Source organism: Rhineura floridana, chromosome 2 (genome assembly GCF_030035675.1).
Source record: "Rhineura floridana isolate rRhiFlo1 chromosome 2, rRhiFlo1.hap2, whole genome shotgun sequence".
Classification (NCBI taxonomy): domain Eukaryota; kingdom Metazoa; phylum Chordata; class Lepidosauria; order Squamata; family Rhineuridae; genus Rhineura; species Rhineura floridana.
The window spans coordinates 18,659,704-18,678,260 of NC_084481.1; the positions used below are offsets into that span (position 1 = coordinate 18,659,704).

At 41.6% G+C, this 18,557-nt stretch overlaps 1 long non-coding RNA gene across 1 annotated transcript; it reads right to left on the bottom strand.

The window, feature by feature from the left end:
- Nucleotides 1-2,521: 2,521 nt before the first annotated feature.
- Nucleotides 2,522-18,259, bottom strand: LOC133376243 (uncharacterized). Its single transcript, XR_009760434.1, has 3 exons — nucleotides 18,133-18,259; nucleotides 5,897-5,968; nucleotides 2,522-4,776 (listed from the first exon to the last, which is right to left on the bottom strand). It is a non-coding gene; the product is annotated as an uncharacterized LOC133376243 (long non-coding RNA).
- Between the last annotated feature and the right edge of the window lie 298 nt (nucleotides 18,260-18,557).

The following is an 18,557-nucleotide window of genomic DNA, read 5'->3' on the forward strand; positions in this document are numbered from 1 at the left end:
GCAAGCTAGTGTAGAATAGTGGCAATGTGTTAATCGTATGTACATTCCACTGTCTCGTTAGGGTCATTTATAGAACTGGCTGCTCCATTACAATATACCGCAGAGGAGAAACATGTGAACAGCCTTAGTTTTTCTTAGTAGGAATAAATGTCCACCCCCCTTTTTTTTTTAGATTTCAAAGAGAGGGGAGAAGCCCTCTTTAACCTTAAGTACTGTTTCAACCAACCTTAATATTCACATTCTTATTGTCAAAATGAAGTAAACACTGCAGTAGGCTAGATGTCTCCAACAAGTTGCTCATTCCAAGCTGTTTGAAACAATGCTTATGTGTCTTTGATGTATCTTATCATATCTGCTCACTAAAAGAACCACAGCATAGTTGCTCGCAGCCATCATCTACATATCTTATTTTCTTCATCTACCCATCCTGGGGGCATTTCCAAAACCAGATTTTCCTTATGTACACTTTTGTTTGAGAGTCATTCTTCATCCTTCCCTCAACATGTGTCTCCCTCTAGATTTTTAACCACTTAAAACCAGGAGTAAAGTGTTTTTAAGGTGTTAAAATCTAGAGGAAGGCACATTAAGAAAAATATAAAGATTTAAACTTAATAAGTATATTCCTTCATAAAGATTACTAATGTTACAGTTTCAATTTGTACTGCTAAATCAGAGGCCATTAAGTTTGCAATCCCGTATAGACTTACCTAGGAGTAAAGACCATTGAACTTGATGGAACTTACTTCTGAATAGATATGTATAGGGTTGCACTATGAATTACCATTTCTACACATGGGACTGAGGTGTGAATTTATTCAGTTTTAAACTCTTCCTGTATCAAAACTTATTTGTGGAAAAATGCATTAACTCATAGAAAGAAATGAGATATGTCTAGATCTGGGTTGATGTCGTGTGTACAGTGCTAAAAAAACCCAGCACACAGAGCACACTGAATGCACACTAAACTGTAATATGTACACAGCCTTAGAAGAATTCTTCTGGATTAACAGTAATTCGGATGCAGGTCATCTCTAAATTGAGAAAACAGCACACACCTAGGCGAGAGATATGCTAGTCAGCTTTTAAAATAAGAAAGAAACTGCAAGAAAGAGAATTGTGCAGGAATTAAAAGAGTGTGAATCACAGGATTATTTATTTATATATCACTTTGTCTGTATGATGCTTTAAATAATATGAGAGGACAAATCTCTGTCCTGAGCAGACACAGGGAAAGGGAAGGCAGGGTTCAGCAATCAAACATTTTAATCAATATTTTAAATAAATTGCTTAGATGTGTTGATGATTAAGCGATATATAGATCCTGTTAAATATAAATATAATGGGGAAGGAAAATGCTGTTTCAGAGCAGAATCTCATACAGAAGATCTGCCAGCTGAGGAGCTCTACTATTGGACAGAAGCCCTGCTATGCCAGCAGATCTTGAGAATACCGCATGTCAGATATGCCAGCAGAAGGACAAGGGTGCTGTGCAGGAGCCACACAGTATATCTAAATGAATGTGTCTTTTCTATAACGATCCTTTACTTATCCCTGTAAGTTCTTTAAAGAAGAGGCAAAGTATGACACAAGATGGATTGAGTAGAAGCTACCACATTTAAAAAAGAGTGGAAGATGGAGGCCCTGTAGTCTCAGAAACAGCACTGGATGGTTCAATTGCCTTTGAATCAGACATCGCATCTATCCACACGTACCACCATCACACCATGCTCATTTGCTTGTGTTGCCCAAAGCCTGTGCTGAGTGTGATGTCCTTATATGTTAAAAGCTGTAAATATGGTAAGTGCAGGTTTATATAGGGATATATAGTGAGTGGAGTAAGAGGGGGAAGTACATGGGCTAGAATGCGGCAGAATGTTGGCTGAGTGTTTTGAATGGCTGAAGGTATAAATGAGAGGTTGGTTGGGGGGAGTTGAGAGGAGAGTGATTGGAAAGGAGTTGAAGTGGGAGGCAGTTGGAATTGAGTTGACAGAGTTCTGAGGGAGGTTTGGATTCTACTAGACTGATATTTGGACAGAATATATATAACTGGAAACATAAGAGTGACACTATATGAAACCATACGCTTGTTAAACATTCCTAAAGTAATCTTATTTCCTGGTGTTATCAAATAAATACTTTTGTTGGTTTACCAAAAGCCTGATCCTTGGCTGGGGATGCACAGACCGGAAGGGCGGGCAAGGTAATTACCAAAGCTGGAGGAAAACAGTATCAAATATATGGTGGCAGCGGTGAAGGGAGATATTGTAACATTGTCAAGTATCCAGAGCAACCCAGGATTGTATGCTTTATAGACAAAGATACAAGGGGTTGTGGACAGCAAGGGCACCCAGACACAAAGTAACAAGCCATAGGGAGACTAAGGCAAAGTCTCTGGCAATATTGTTTACAGGGAGTGACTGGTGGTGCTGCCTAGCAGTGTGATCTTGTGAGATCTGTCCTAGGGTGAGCTAAAGAAAAAATAAAAAAGTATGTTTCTCCCTGGTGGGAGCCACGGGTGGGAGCCTGACAGGTGGTGTCAGGGGAGGAACATTACACTGTGCAACATAACACTTTGTTAAGGTGAGCAGCTATGTTCAGACATCATTCTGCATATAAAAGCAGGCATAAATTTATTGAGGCAGTTCAGCACTTAGACATACACAAGCAGAAAAGGGGAATCAATCCAAAAATTCATTTATCGTAGCCATTTTGGCAGTGACCAAAAAGAGGCATAGTTTATGGCTCTGTTAGATTTTTTTTTTAACTCCCACTGAAAGAAATACCGTACAAATAATACATAGGAGGTACATAGGAAGTAGCCTTATATGAAGGAAGCCCATTGATCCTTCTAGTTCGGTATTGACTATACTTGACTGGCAGCGACTTTTCATGCTTTCAGACAGTGGTCCTGGCCAGTCCTGTTAAATTCAGACTCGGACTCATGGTGTGTTTTTCTCTGTTATGTTTAATGCTAAGTCTAAACTTGGAGTGTTCATAGATGAGCTTACACAAGGCATGGCTAGGTAAAGCTACTCAAACAAATACGTTGTCGCAGCAACTCAACATGCCTCCTGAACCCACTTAAGTAGACTCAGGATGAGCTCTCTACTTATGCAGGAACTGTCTCCCAAGCAAACGTACACTCCTCAGGGGCTGGGGAGATGGCTCAGTCTGTTTGTGCCTGCACATTCTCTGGCATGGCCTTGGCAACAGGAGCGGAGACAGTTCAGACAAGTTAGCTTCAGCCACCTCCAGTGGCTGTGCCTCCAACTCCCTATCCCCTGGAAGCTATAATGGAGGCATCTCAGGTGAGCAGGCAGGGTCAAGAGGCAGGTGAGGAATGGCTCCACATCCGGCTCTACCTCCTCATCAATGGGACTGTCACTGACCAGACTACTCAAGTCCTCAAGTCTCAGCTCCCTTTCTCTGCAGGCTGCTAGATCCCTCCCCAGGATCCCAGTCTTCCTCCTCCTCCTTGCTTTGCCATGAGTTCTCCATGGGGCCCATGACAACAGAGGTGTTTCCCAGCCCTACCTGGAGATGGCAGAGTTTGAATCTAGGATCTTCTGTAGGCAGTGCATGTGCCCCACCTGTGCCTTGCACCATGGTGGCCTTCTTGAGACTGAGCCAAGTGCATCCGCTTGAGAGAAGAGCCAGTGCACAGAGCAATATCCCCATCCGTGCCCACAGGTATGTTCAACACCAGAGGGATGTGGTCTTAGCAAGATTTATAATACTTCTTGGGCTGCCATCCTAAGCACACACTTACTGAAGAGTCACTCAGTACCAATGACAATCTCCCTTCTGAGTAAACATGTTTAGGATTGCTCTGTCAGCAAGCCTGACATTGTAGGTTTGCATTTCTGTCCCCAAGAAATGCATGTCATCTTGCACTCTATCCTAATAGGGGAGTAACAGCCTAGCATCTGCCTAAATGTCTTGGCTTGCTCAACATAATGTGAGAAATGTTTCCTGTAGCATGATATATCAGTAGAAATATCATTTGGTTATTCATTAAGTCCCAATGACCACATCAAAAAGAGAGATGCAATTGAATCAGGTTAAAATTAACTTTCCCAAAGAAAATTTGGCTTGCCCATCATTGTGTCATTCATCTTACATACTTTAATTTTTATCAGCAATAGTAACCTTAGTGCTAAAACTTTACACCCCGAACAGAATCCTGGTTTTCAAACCATCCAATATGCATATCAAATGATTAATTATTATTATTATTATTGTTTATTTCTACCCCGCCTTTTGGCCAAAAGGCCCTCAAGGCGGCTTACAAAAAAAAATTAACACAAATATAAAAATACATCAATAAAAACAATACAATTTACAAAAAACAGCAGTTACAACATCCAATAAAATACATTAACAAATCACAAAGCAAAACTTCACTCCTCTCTCTTCTTGGCCTTCTAAAAAGGGCCCAGGATAAAAGATGGGAGGCAAATGCCCATCTCCAAACTGGCAGAGACACACACAAAGCGAGAAAAGCCCCTCTAGAAGAAACAGAGGGAGGAAGCCGGCCCAGCAGTGGCAGACAAGGGAAACAGCAGCAGAGTCAACACCATCCCGGGAAACATGTCTCTCCGATGAACCTTCCCAGTCTAGGTTCAAGGCACACTCTCCTCCACACTCCCGGCACATCTGATAGACAAAGAAGCAGGACAAAGGCTTGAGGAGGAGGCTGAAGATGGCCATGCTGGTGCTGAAGCGGGTGGTGTCAAGCAGCGAGGAAGAGCAACACAAGCCGTGGTGGCAAGGACACTGGCGGCAAAGAAATGGGACGAGGTGAACTCCCAGCTCCCAGATATTAATTATCATAATACATACCTACAAGAACAGTCCAGCTACAGTTAAGCACATTTAAGTCCCATTGATTTAAATGGGAAAATGGAATACAGGTTTAAATCTTTCCCATTGCTCAAGTTCCATTGGGCTGTGCCCCAATTATTTACAGAACCAGTTATTTAAAATTTAAATAAATACTTTAAACATTGTTTTCCCATTTGGTTTGTTAGATGTACTTAAATGTATTTATTATTTGTTGCATTTATATCCCATCTTTCCTTCAGGGGGCTCAAATGGGTATATGTGGTTCTCCTCCCCGTTTTATCCTGACAATAGCCCTGTAAGGTAGGTTAGGCTGAGAAACTGTGAGTGGCCCAAGGCCATCAAGTGAGCTTCATGGCAGAGCAGGGATCTGAACCCTGGTCTTCCAGATGCTTTATAAAAGAGCAAATGAAAGTCAACAATAAATGCTGTCTTATCAAAACCTGACAAATAGGTTAGCGATCTGTAATATAGAAGCATAATCAAAGTTCAGCTTGATCCTATGCATTTTACTTGGAACTAAGTCCATTCAGTGGGGATTATTTCCAAGTAAGTGTGCATAGGACTGTAGTTTTAGTTGTACTGTCAATCAGCCATGAAGCTGGAGACTACAATCTGTTTATCATAGGTGTGATTGCTGATAGAAATATGTGAGTCATATATGCAGAACCATTCAAACTGTGAGATACAGCAATATCCAATGTCTACCGAGAGGACTCAGATTCTGCAATCAAGCCCAATTACACGCATTAATCAATATTACAAATTGCCTACTTTGCATAAGCATACTTGATTTGCATGCTGAATTGTTGCTTTGCTTCTCCTGAATCCAATATTTTTATTTTTTTTAAAAAAAGTCAAGGAACAAATTGGTAAGATGGAGGCAGGGACAGGAGAAGTTCTGTAAGTACATGAAGGGTGCTAGGAAGAAGATGCCTGAAGGCAGGAAATGAGCCCTATGCAGGGTATCAAAGTTATTCCCCAATATTTTAAAACAAACTTGAATCCATAAGAAAAGGATATCTGGAAATTCCTGCTGAAGTGGAAAATCTACCCAAGCAGCAGTGGTGTTGTCATTAGCCATTTCTGCTCCATACCCCAACTCTGCAGTGGAACGAAGCAACTTCTTCCAGGTGGCACCATGGGGGAGAGAGAGATGAAGGCAGGAATTAGCATCTGAAGAGTTCAACAAGACTTTTTAAGGTACTGGCTCTGGCAAGGGATCTGCTTCAGGCAGCAAAATGACTTGGGCCCAGCAGAAAAGTAACCTCATAAATGACCCTTTGGGGAAAGCATATGTAAAGTCCGGGAAGAGTCCTATGCCTCCTCTGTTCTCCCCTGGCAGCACTATTGAATGGCTGAACCTAAAGTTCTTAAGAATTTTGGTGTGAGATTAAAGGAATGGGAGAGCTGGATTCTTCAAAAGTGCAGGGGACTTTAGGTTGTATCCAACAAAGTTGTCCTGTTTGCTCAAACACTTCCACTTGCAGAACGGAACTTTCTCTCCCACTCCTCCCCCCCCCCCCACACTCTATGCACCTCCCCAAAATCTGTTCTGCAGCAGATACAGGGGCATGGGAGGGCATGTGGGGAGAGGAGTGAGACAGGAAATTCCATTGCACAAGCAGAAGTCCTTGTGCAAAGGGGACCAATGTGTTGGTAACTGGCAGTAGCAGCAGCAGCATGGCCCTTTATCCTGTTTTTAACTTTAGTGCTGTTAGTTACTGAATGCCTCTTACACACACCAAAAATACCCTGGATATAGCATAATTCCAGAGCTGGGATCCACAATGAGGTGCCTTCAGATACCTCTCCACGGTGCCAGCCAAGGCCCCTTGTCCCTCCCAATGTTTATTTTTTGTTTAAAGGGGGGGTGGGTTTGCTTTTTTTGTTATGGTGATTGCCTATTTTGGAGGGGGGGGAAGGCCTGCTCTTTTTTTTGTCTGTGTTCACTGTTTCTTTGGACTGGGTGTGTAGATGTTTGCCTGTTTGGGGGGAGGGGTTTCTGAGAATCACTAGCTTTTCTTCAGTTAAATAGGTATTTTGTGGTGTCCACAACAAATGTGCCCATGGATCCAAAAAGGCTAGGGCCCTTGTTCTAGAGCATTTGGAGGTGGTGGTGGCAGCTACCTGCTGGCAGTAACCAAAATGAGCTGTCATCACCTCCACCACACCCCACTGAATAATCACCAGTTGCTTTCCTGAATGCAAAGGGGTGGCAACAGGAGGTATTTCTCTCAGGTTAAGGAATGTGCTTTACTGTGCTAGGCTGCAGATACAGGGCCAATAAAAAAAGCTGGAACTATACCACTCTGGCTCTCCTGTTGCCCTCCCTGAAGACCTGAAAAGCTGATATTTGACTTTTCAACTACCTTAAAATATATCTTATTATTCACCCTAGTGATACTTCTGTCAAGGAATGTTCCATACAATCTATCAGATGGTTCCTTTCTACCTTTGTTTGATAATCCACAACCCTCAAAAAGTACTTAACTGTTTCCCTGAATGTCGTTGTCAGATATGATCATACGGATGTCTGTTTCGCAAGGTTAAATTTAGCCACCTCTAGAAGCACTATAAGATTGTCAACTCAGTTCAACACAAGTTTTGAAATGTGATTTTACTTTTATTTAATTTTACTTTTTGTTATTATATTTCTATCCCATCTTTCCTCCAAAGAGCTCATGGTGGCATACATTCACACACACACCCTTTTATCCTCACAACAACACTGTGAGGAAGGTAGGGCTGAGAGACAGTGGCAAAGGCTTCACATTTATGCCACTTGGAGAGTGGAAGTTTTGAGAGCAAATGCAATTAAGTTTCAAGCGGTGTGTGCGTGTGTATTTCCTACACATTGGTTCTACATAATGAGAGGATGTTGGGTGATAGGTGTATCCACTTAAAGTAAGTTAAACACATATCGTTTGCTGTTTCCAGGCCTGATGTTATGTTTTATTTCTAGGCCGCCTTTTGGCCAAAAAGGCCCCCAAGGCGGCTTACACACAAATAAAAAACACAAATACAAAATCAAACTAACAAAATTATAGTATTTCGAAAAACCATCAACAGCTGTCCAAAAGCATTCATCTTCCTGGTAAGGGACAGTGCCCAGAAAAATGTCACTGAGAGCAGGGGTGAGGGAGCAAAGCAGGTGGAAAACTTGTCCCTTGATGGTCCCAGCACAGTCTCACCCCTGCAGCAGTACCCTTCAGTCTGCAGCTCCTCCTGATAAGGCCAAGGCAGAGGGGTGGGGCAAGGCAGGTGGAAAACTTGCCCCTTGATGGTCCCAGCAGTCTCATCCCTGATGTTGGTGGCAAAAGCAATGCCCTTAAATCAGGGACGGGGGCACTATGGCCCTCCCATTGTTCTTTTTGTACTCCAACTTGCATCAGCCCCAGCCAGCATGGCCTGGCCAAATGGAGAGAACTGTAGACCAGTATCATCCAGCGGGCCCTAGCTCCTCCCTTCACACACATCTTAAATGGTTGACCCTGCCTGCCTGGCTGTCTCCTATTGCACTCTTGGACTCGTATATTCAGACCAAGCAGCCTGATCAAATCATGTCTGCAGCCCTCCCTGTCTGAATAGTGCTTTCTCTCTTTGTCTTCATAGCTAGACCTCTTCCACAAAAGCTACCATTCCACCAAGCCAGAATGGAATGTTTTACCATTTTTTAAAATATTTCTTTAAACCAAAGGCTCCTAAAAATAATCTTGGTAATGAAGAGTCATGATCTGAAAAGCAACAGAATAATGTTTTGACACAAAGATGGGGAACTTGTGGTCCTCTAGATTTTAGTGGAGTCGAGCTCCTGTCACTCCTGACCATTGGCCATGTAGGCTGGGGCAGCATCTCTGGAGGGCCACAGATTCCCCATCCCTATTTTACAAGATCTCAGAGGTCTGCCAAGAATATAAATATATATTAACAAATATTTATTACATGCATGTCCCAAATGGTTTCTATGTGGTTTCTAAGCAGTCTCCTTTACTTGTAGGTTAAAGCAAACGTCACTTCAGAAGAGTATAATCTGCCTTCAGACCAGAGCTTGGAAAAGTTACTTTTTTGAACTATAACTCCCATCAGCCCCAGCCAGCATGGCCACTGGATTGGGCTGATGGGAGTTGTAGTTCAAAAAAGTAACTTTTCCAAGCTCTGCTTCAGACATAGGAACTAAGAAAGCTGCCATATATGCAATCAGACCACTGCTCCATCTAGCTCATTATTGCCTACACTGATTGGCAGGGCTCTCCAGGGTTCCAGACAGAGAGTCTCTCCCAACCTTACCCGGAGGTGCCAGGGATTTGAATCTGGAACCACCTGCATGCAACGCAGATGCTTTACCACTGAGCTATGACCATTCCCTGCGCTCTGCAAATTTCTGCTTGTTCTGGGCTGCTAATGCTAACCTGGCTCACTAAAAGTGTAAAATCCGTGTTCCACATGGTGTATATGCATGAGGTGAAGAGTTTCATTTGACTCTTAAGCCAAACAACACTGAACAGTTTTGAAGATATCTCAGATAAGATCATATATACTTTATTCTGTTCGGTCTCTCCAAGATGTTGGAAGCAACAGCAGTGGAACAATTAGTATCTTTTAAAACCCTAATATCTGCATTACCACATTCCTCTTACACCATTTCTACTTATTGCGAACAGTTGCTGTTAAAAGACAAAGCCGGTATCAGGATGATAATCTGAATCATCAGAAGAATTCAAAACCGGTCTTGATTCTGAAGTGGACAATTAGAGCTGCTTTCCTTTCAAACTTGGCCAAGTTATACAGAAAGGTGGTGGTAGGGAACCTATTACAACTTCAATTTGTAATATCTCCACTGCGTATATATAAAAATCAGCAAAATTACAAAATAAGAAAGAACTGGCTAGACAGCTGAGAAAACATGGGTATTCTGCCAGATAGCCTTGCAACTTTGTTCTCTTGATATGTGGCAAATTCCTATCAGGTTTTTATGACCTCCAGTCAATAGCAGTGGAATCTCAGAAGTCAAATGCATCCAGATTAATCAGCTACTGTGTTTTTCCACAGATATAAGCAGAGGGTTGTTTCTTAGGCTGTGTATAGCTGGTTATTTCTGAGGAGCAGCTGGAGCTATGGCCTTCACATTGCTATCACAACACTAGCCTCAGTCCTGTTTCAGCAGCTTGATAACCATACAAATGTAATGAAGGAGCAGAAGAGTCATGCATCAATAGAATAGCTTTTCTGAAGGAGGGAGAACTTTTCTGCTTATTTTTTTTTAAAGCATAAGAATCTTGAACAAAAGGGTATAGTAGTCACGTTGTTGGATTTAGACCCAGATTCAGATCCCCACTCAGTTACGAAGCTCCTTGTTTGGCCTTGAGACAGTCATTATTTTTCAGGCTGACCTACCTCACAGGGCTGTTGGGACATTAAAATGTGGGAATCATGGATACTGCTTTGGGGTGGAAAGTTGGGTACAAATGTAATTGTAACAGATAGGATTGGTTTGTGAATAAGGGTCAGGGCTGCATCACATATGCACTTTCATCACTCAGGTACAGCATCAGTAAGTGATAGCTTGCAAGTGTGAATAGGCCATCACAGGTAGAACTGTGTTCCCAGTCATCCCAAAGGCAATGTTTTTCAATGGAGTCTGTTCACAGTTTCATCTGTGGGTGCTCGGGTGTATAGTTATAAAGGGGTAGCCAACATGGTATCAATTACATCTGATACAACAGCTGCGGCCCTACCTTCCCATACATCTACTCCCACAGGTGGTACATGCCCTGGTCTCCTCTCGCTTGGACTATTGTAATGCGTTCTATGTGGGGTTACCCTTGAAAACGGTCCGGAAGCTACAACTGGTACAGAATGCGGCGGCATGCTTGATTAAGCATAGCCGCCGCTGGGATCACATCACTCCGGTGTTGTTAGATCTACACTGGTTACCAGTGGCTTACCGAGCCCAATTCAAGGTGTTGGTGTTGACCTTTAAAACCCTATACAGTGCTGGCTAGGGCTGATGGGAGTTGTAGTTTAAAAAAGTAACTTTTCCAAGCTGTGGTCCCTTCAGACCATACCCTGGGACTACAATTCCCAGCATCCCTGACCTTTGGCCATGGTTGCTGTGGCTGCTGGAACTTAGAATCCAACAACAACTGGAAGACCACAGGTTCCCCACCCCTGCTCTTCACCTACTGCTGAAATAGATCTAGTTATAAAAGAATTCAAAATCAAGGCAGGCAAAATAGTATATACTTAACCCAACATGAATTGAAAAAAGAACATCATTTCAGTTTTCATCCTGCTATTCCTCTCAAATGAGCCTAGGGAGGCTGTAAAACATCATAAACACCACAACATCATAAAACCATTACAAAAAAGAAAAACAACTTACAACACATTTAGTTGCTCCCCCGCCTTCAAGTACCTAATCTCTGGGTGAACAGATATGTTTTCAGACTACATCTGAATGATGGTAATCCAACACAGGGTTGAATTTGGACATATGCATGCTTAGAGTAGACTGTGTGAAATCAATGGGAGTTAATCCCTATATTGTAAGAGAATCTACTCAATATGAACCTTTATTCATACCACCTGTATAGGATCCGTAGGGGGAAAAATTTATAATTAAACTGATGCTTACAGTTGCCCTCAAAAAGATGGGTAAAAGCTTTAGTGGGTGAGATGCCTATGAAAATACGTGATTGGATCTGCATATATGTATTAAATAAAATTATTCCAAGATATATGAGGGAACATTATTTTACTCCATATGAGCTGAAACATCATAGTTTGCTTAGCAGTGCAACTTGATGCATGTTTACTCAAAAGTAAGTCCCACTGAGTTCAATGGTACTTACATCCAGGTAAGTGTGTATAGAATTGCATCCTTATAGTCACTGTTGATTTCTCAGAAATGTAATTAATAAATGTGATCAAGTCCTGGCTGATATCAAACAACATAAGCCTTCCCTTTGATAATGTATTTTGGCCTGATTTGGGTGACACATGGTGTTGCCCCAAAGTTTAAAAAAAATCTACCACTGGGAAAAAAAATTATAGACAGGCTCTTATGGTATAGGTGATTATACTGGGAACACTATTTCCTGGGTATATTTCTGGGCTTTATACATGATTGGTTTACTATAGTTTAAGAGTTGACAGATATAATGGATTTTAATCCAGTTCTCCCCTCCCCATGCAACTCCCAATACCACTCTGGTGCTCTAATAATATATTCTTAATAACTTCATTAAAGGGTGATATGGGAAGCCCAAATGATGTTAAGATTATTGTGGAGCATTGTCAATGACTCATAGGCTGGCTGATGTGTGATAGCATTTGTTCCTTGTCACAAGTAATGGCTCTGAAGAGTGTGAGAAGTAGAGAATGCTCTCAGCCATTTCTCAGGGTGAGGACTACTTGCTGGTCCCTCTAGTGCAGGCAGAGTTGATGAGAGTGGAAAGCACTGCCAGAAACAACAGGCTGGAACTTGGGTCAAGGAGCACACAATCAGACTCCTTGTTGTCAGCAGCCTTGGTGTGTAAGCTATTGAAAACAGATGCTATGCCAGGAAACAGCAGCTCCCTGTGCCGAAAAGAAAAAGCAGCAACTTTAGAATGACAAGGAGGACTCTAGCAGAACAGCAACAGTATGCAAGTTTGTTTGTTTGTTGCAGAGGTTAGCATAGTTACATAAAACTTCCCACCCTTACTCATCAAAGCTTATTGATTTCACCATCTGAAAAGGGCTTAAGACTCTGAGGGCTGTTTTGTACCTTTCGGTATGGGAGCATTTGTGTATGTGGCCCATGCTTGTTCATTGGTTTGTTTTAAATGCATGAACTTGTGATAACTGAAAATTATTAACACAGACTTCGGGAATCATGCAGCTAGCTTACAGATGTGCCTCAGTCAGTGATGCTTATGTGGATTGGCAAATCTCAAGTTAGATTTGCACATCAATTCATATCTATATGAATGGCTCAGATGACAAATTGTTCCTCTGTTCCAAATTCCAATTCTGTTCCAATTTCCCTCTCCACTCATATCTCACAAAATTCCCAATGGTCCCCCAATCAACAGGAACTGATTTTCAGGGCACTGCAGAAGGTAGGGGGGAGAAGATCCATTCACGGAAGGAAAGTTCAGATCCAAGTCATATCTATGTCTATTAGGGTAGAGACACATTGTTCTGCCAGTTCCAGTGCGTCTTCACCTCTCTCTTCTGAAAATGGGGGCATATGACACTAGTCAAATCCTGCCCCTTTTTACTGTAAAACCTGGTGGGAGCAGCTTGAGTGCTTTTTTAAAAAAAATCAGCTTCAAAGAGATTTTGCAACTAATTGGCAGATCAACCTGTTCCCCCTCCAGGTATGGCCAATGGAAACGCTTGGCTGTAGGTGACTAGTGTGCTAGAATGTTGATAACTGCTTTGATATACATTATGTATGACAGAACCTATACATTACCAACATTCTCTTGTACTCTGTCATCCTTCATTTGACTAGTACCATCCTGAAACTAGTGTGACTAAGAAACAGAACCCAGCAACTTGCTAGTCAGGTGAAAGGTCAAAGCTACACAGATAGGAGGTTTAATACTCAGTGGTTGACATCCTCAGGGACATGAAGTAGCTTTAACCCTACCTTGATCTCTCCAATATACAAGCTCCACTAGGATTATCAAGTCTGTGGCATCCTAAAACCTCAGCAGGGTGTAGTGATGTTGTGGGGTGGGGCCCCATGATGTCACGGAGCTGCTAATTCTTAAAAGAGAAAAACCCGATAGCTATTATTAATTTGATTTATTACTGGCCCTTCATCCTAAAATACCAGGGTAACATTAAAAACAATTTAAAACAAATTACAGTCACAAGAATAGGCTGGGCCCTAAAAATATACATCTCAAATGTCCAAAGCCAAGGTAAAGGGGTATGTCTTCAGCACCTGCTGAAAACTGTATAGTGAAGGTGCCACACGCACCTCTGTGGGGAGGGAGTTCAACAGGGGCTGTCACCACCTGAACTTCTGAGGGTGACAAAATTACCAAGAGGCCTCCCCTCTGCTAATCCTAATACTCAAGAGGGTCTGTAGGGAAGGAGGAAATTTTTAAGATATTTGACAGAGGTATAAGTAGAGGAATCCCCAGGAAAACTGAAACATATTGGGCGTTGAGAGTTCTTTTCATGGGAGGATGGTGGCATAACATTTTCATTAAATAAATAAATATGCATGGTAGCAGAGACTCAGTCCATGCCTCTTCTTTGCACATTGTAGAATAAAGCAGACAGCCATCTAAGAGCACGCATCCCATTTAAAGGTGGCCTGGGCATATTGTGGAACTCCGGTGTCCATTCCTGAACACGAAATGTCACTTCACACCCCAAGTAGGATATTGTATATTTGTAAGTAATGCTATATTACTTAAAAAAAAAATAATGCTGAGGATTATTTCATTTATTCCTGTGGAATAACAATGAGTTTCATTTTAGGACTCAAGAGAGCCAAGAGAGTCAGAAGAATTAAATAGCCACACTGAGAAAAATGCAGAACCACAATTTTCTCCCACAATCATTTTGGTGTGCATATCCATCCAAGCTGTCACAGATGGTTTGGCTGCCAATGAGATATTGGTACATTATTAGTTACATTGCTAGGATGCATACACAAAGCTATTTGAGTGCAACATTTAAGAAAGCTGGTGTGGTGTAATGGTTAGAGTGTTGGACTACGACCTGGGAGGCCAGGGTTCAAATTCCCACTCATCCACAAAGCTCAGTTGGGCAGTCACTGACTCAGCCTAATCTACCTACCAGGCTTGTTGTGTGGATAAAATGGAGAGGAGAACTATATATGTCACCTTGAGCTCCTTGGAGGAAAGATAGATGTTTAATAATAAAGAAAGCCTGATAGAATTCAGTGCTTATAGACAGTGCGGGCCTAAAACAATTTGCTGCCTGAGGTAAAGAACAAGATGGCAGCTCCTCACTCTCTTTCCTTGTACGGGAGCCAGCTGGACTGCCTGTTGAATCTTACTTTAATACTGGTGAAAGGCCAGTGCCATACCTGAGGGGAACAGGCTTCCTTTCAGGGTGCAGGATAGGTTAACAGGAGGTGCTCAGAGCAATGGGGGGCTTCTGCCACTGACCACACTTCCAGCATCCACCACCTGAGGTGACTGCCTCACTCTGGCTAATGGTAGGACTGGCTCTGCAATGGCATTTAAGAAGCTCAGACTACTACAGAAAATAAGGGTATGGCCACCAAACACCATGAAGTGGCAAAGTACAGATCAGAATCACAGGTACTGGTCATGTAAATATTTCTGTATGTACCTATTGGTAGGGATAGGGAAGAAATTAACTTCACTTCACATTTTGAGGTAATCCCAGCTAATTCGTACTTCCTGAAACAACATATAAACTAAAACATCGTTGTTTTTCAAAGTTCATTCTTCAAATTTTGTAATGAAGTTCTCCAACAACAAAAAAGTGTACAGAAGCTTATATATTAGGGGAAGGTGTGCATTAAAATGCATATATTAGTGAAAATAACATATAACAATTCATTATTTTAAGGAAACTGCACACAAAATTTAGTACATTAGGAGAAATGTGCACTAAAATGCTGACAAATTATCATGAAGACTTAAAAAAATTAAAGCAAACTGATGCAGAACTGTGATGGACTGAACTTAAAATAGAGAAACAGCAACTGAGAGAACTGAAAATGTACAGATTTGTTCATCCTTGCTTATGGCTTCTTAGATGATGGCTCAGAACTTAACTTCTCTTCCATGAATAGAATGGAGTTCCATTCTAACAACAGGGCTTTCCCGCCTCCCCTTTCCACTGAAGCTCCCTTGTGCCCCCTGAAAATCTATCCCTGATGGAACGGTGTGGGACATAGTGCAGACACACACACACATACACACACACACACACACATTGTGCTAACAGAAGACCTATGTACGATCCAGACTGATGTATTAAATGGCTCCTTGATGGTTAGCTGTTTCAGGATGTTTTGAAGAATTGTGTGTAAGGGATAGTTATAATCTTGCAGATGGGTAGTAACGTTAGTCTGTCCAGGCGAAAACATCAAAGAGTCTTGTGGCACTTTAAAGCTAACAAATTGCTTATGACATGATAAATTTGTTAGTCTTTCAGGGGCCAAAAGTCATCCTGTCATTTTTCACGACATCTCATTCATTCTTTCCATCAATTTACTGCACATGAGAGCGGAGTAAAAGTGCTTCTTCTCTGTACATTTCATCTTGTTATCTCACATTTCTACCTAATATCCAATTTGCAAAAAGCAGGCTTGTGGGACAACATACCACTCCAATTAAGAGTCTCTTCATATACAGGAACTACTCAGTTCTAGACAATTTAACATTTTGCTTGAAAATAAAATTGACATACCAGCATGCTTTGACATTACTTTCTTTACAATGAGACTGCTTTCTGTTCCTGCTTTGAGGGCTATTATATCCATTAACATTCTCAGCTAGTGCTTTATAAATGGTATACTGTCCATCAACAATTTTTAAAGGGGTGGGTGAATCTAAAATAACATGAGTGACAAAGGATATCATTCATTGCCCTAATTTCTAGCCCAAAACCTAAGGGATACCTTGTAAAATCAAACAAGAGATATAAAATATAAAATTAGAACATTTTCCCAGCTAAGTAATTGGATATAAAATGCTCTTGCTTTGTGATGGTCAGATGACTGGATAGCAGATACAAACAAACAAATGTAAATCTGGATATCGATGTTAGAGAGAAACCATCAAAGATAGTTGAAAACAGAAACTGCTGAAAGTAAAAATAATTGCTCCCATCAGCGATCAAAAGAGAAGATACCATCCTGGATTCTACAGTTCAAAGTAGGTTCTAGGTATCCTATTCTCACCTGTGGTGGCAGTTCAAGGACAAACAACTAAGCATGCTGGGGGCGGGGGAATTAAAACACAGAGAGTAGAAAATTTATCTTCAAATATCCAGGTTACAGAGAAGCATACACAACTCAGGCTTATGATAGAAGTGGAGAATTTCACGTTGCTTGCTCAAAGTGACTCTGTCTAATTTGGGGTGATTTCCCCCTCCCCTCCGCTGCACCATAACCCACACATTTCAGGATGATCCTTCAACCCCTCCAGTGAGTCATTTTGGGGGCTGCAGGAAGGAAGAGAAAAATCCATTGTGCAGGCAGCCTTTCTTGGAACTTTAGATTCAACTCAAAGTAATTATTTATCAAAGTTATATTACACTCATCCATTAGAAAACACAGGGCAGTGTCTCTGGTTCTCACCCATCTAGATAATGAGCAGATATACACCCATTTAGGATCAACGTTTGCTGGCTTGTTACTTTGCCATATCCACTCTGTAAACATGTCTTATGCAGACCCTTATTAGTATTAGTTTCCTGTTTCCACAATTATTGGTGATGTTAAATTTAAATTATTAATATAATAATAATGATTAATGATCATAATACCCCAATTCCGCAACTGCTGATTTTCAGCAACTATATCTTAGCTGTCCATTCTTTGGCATGTTAAAAGGTGGCAACCCTAGCAGTAGCAACTATCCCACTTGGTTTATAAAACCCACAACAGATGAAATCAGGAAAGTTAAGTACCAGCCAAAGTTATTTTCAGTAAGACAGGGGTGGGGACCCTATGGCTCTCCCTATGCTGTTGTACTACAGTTCCCATCATCACTGACCATTGGCCATGCAGTGAGGATGGAAGATGTGAGTCTGATGGAAGATGAAGTCCAGCAATAGCTGGAAAGACATATTTTGAGGATATACTGCTCAGAACCTTATAGAATTGTACCATGGTCAACTATGGTACTATTTTCAGCTTTTGTCTGAGGACGTTGGTAACATTGGTACAGCAGACTAGACCTCATGATTTCTGAGATGGGAAGGCCAAATTTGTTAATCCAAAGAGCTTTTTGACCACTGCCTTTGTACAGGACAGATACATTCTGCCCTGCTGCTGCTTCTCACACAGTTCTTCTCAGCCTTCAGGGTCTCTTCATAGCCCAAAGCCCTTTCAAAACTCCTAGTATCGTAACTATTTCTACTATATCTCCTGCTTTATCTTTAGGTCACTGTTAATGCATATGATTGCATGTCCCAGGTTCAAAGTCTCATAATTCTACTTAAAAAAAAATTTCAGCATAACTCAACCAGGAAAAGACTTCTGCCTGAGACCTTGGAAATCTACTGTCAGTCGGTCTGACATGGGTCACAACAGCTTGTTACATCCATATCATGTACCTTAAACAACTCCTCACATCCTCCTCCAGCCCAATGCAGTCCAGAATTTCCAGGGACTCACTACTGAAGGATCCTCCAAATGATGTTGCTTTTAGTTATACTGCTGCCAGTTTTTAATGTGTAACATCTTTTAGCCTCACTGCAGTTGGCTTTTCCCTGCTGAGCTGTTTGAGCACAGGCCATTTCTCGGAAGCTGTGAATGATCTACAAGTGACAGTCTGGTTGTCCAAAGTGAGTTTGGCCTTTGAATTGTCATCTGTCTCTGTTGTTTAATGCTCAGTGTGCAAAAAACATAAACAGATGTAGACAAGCAACTTAAAATACATTAATGTTTACAAACCAACTTTCTTCCTAGGAGCTCAGAGTGGCAGACCTAAGGATTATTACCATTTTAGTCTCATCCCCACCCTGTGAGTATGTTAGGC